The sequence below is a fragment of the Limulus polyphemus genome, unplaced genomic scaffold, assembly GCF_000517525.1.
Source record: "Limulus polyphemus unplaced genomic scaffold, Limulus_polyphemus-2.1.2 Scaffold1283, whole genome shotgun sequence".
Lineage (NCBI taxonomy): Eukaryota > Metazoa > Arthropoda > Merostomata > Xiphosura > Limulidae > Limulus > Limulus polyphemus.
In genome coordinates this window covers 78,445-80,144 of record NW_013666893.1, presented here as the reverse complement: position 1 = coordinate 80,144, position 1,700 = coordinate 78,445, and positions in this window count along the sequence as shown.

Below are 1,700 nucleotides of genomic sequence, written 5' to 3'. Positions count from 1 at the left end.
TACTCATTACCTACACATTGTCCCGTCTCGTTGTCTCCATCTTATATATACCAGACTACCCTATATCTATTAATCTCCCGACAATTCCCGAAGGTTCGAGAGAAGGAGTGGCGTGATAATAGTCACGTGACCTCGCTGACGCAACAAGTTAATATATTTAATATATATAATTATGGATACAACGTTTCGGGCAATGCCCTTCTTCAGGTATCACAAACTTAACAGTAAATCCGTAAACAAAAACTTTCTAAATCGAAGGTCGCGTGAGGAGACAATGTAACAAATATACGTGTATAACAATGCTTACAGACAATTGAAACAAACATATCAATCCCCAATTACACATTCACGAACACAGCACAACGAATCAACATCCAATTAACATTAACAACTTTAAAATATTATGCAATGAAAACATTAATAGCAGAAAAATAAAAGAACCATTAATTATTCGTTTGTTTTGTTTCTAATTAAGCACAAAGCTACACAATGGGCTATCTGTGCTCTGCCCACCACGGGTATCGAAGCCCGGATTCTATCGTTGTAATTATTCGTGAACTAAAACCTAATTTAAATAAAAACACTGATGTCACCTTATATGTTTTCTAAATTGGAACAAAATGCTCACACAGTATTTCTTTACTGTTTCATACAGCTAGACGACAGTTACTTGATGATGGCCACACGAATGGTCCAAACGTTATAATTAAGTAAAACAAAAAATAAAAATATATAATCCACTCAAAGGCTGGATCTCTTGAGTGTATAGTGAATTTTTTCTCCTCACAACAAACTCTAATTTTTTTAGTACTGTTACGTCTCTGGTCTTTTGTTAATTTCCCGTATAATTTCTTTCCGAAGAACTTCAGCGATACAAGTTCTTTTTTTAAATAAAACTAGTTTATTCTTTCTCAATACAACTTTGCAATACACTTAATTTCCACAGACACTTTTACTTAACACACGCTATAATTCAGAACGATTCACGCACTTTACTTACGGTTACTACCGCGCTTGGCTCGATTGTCCGTCTCTATCTCTGCCTGATTGCAATTCAATTATCGCCGTCACTTTATTTGCCGCCTTATATACTAAAATAGAGGGCGCCTAGCAAATACTGGATTATTCGTGATGTTCCCCTATCCTTCTAGAAACTCATCACGTGTTACCAGCGTCACGTGACTTCCGCTGTCGTAACAGTATAATTTTAATTGTTAAACAAATTATATATTTTACTTTGTTTACTAATAAAAGTTATTTCCCATGTATACAACTTTTTAATGTGGTCTTGCAACAAACCTTATTCGTTAATAACATTTTGTGATATAACCAAGAATATTGCAAGAAACCTTATTCGTGAATAACATTTTGTGATATAACCAAAAAATCTCAACTGCATGTATAAACATTATATACAAATTAACCTGAACCTTAGTTTATACAGCTTCAGTATTCGATTACACTATCTACCATTTTAAAAATATACAGTATTTTGCTATTTTGTACAGTTAAAGACACGGTCGGCACTTTATACACACTTGAACTAAAAAGCTAGTCAGTGATCTTTTAAGTTCAGGTATAGTTGGCTGAACGGCAACTGCCTGTTGTAGAAATACAAGTATAGAGGACGACGTTTCGAAAGTCTCCCGCCTTCATGTTAGTGTGTATATACGGTGTTGTCGGTCTTTATAGTTTTTTGG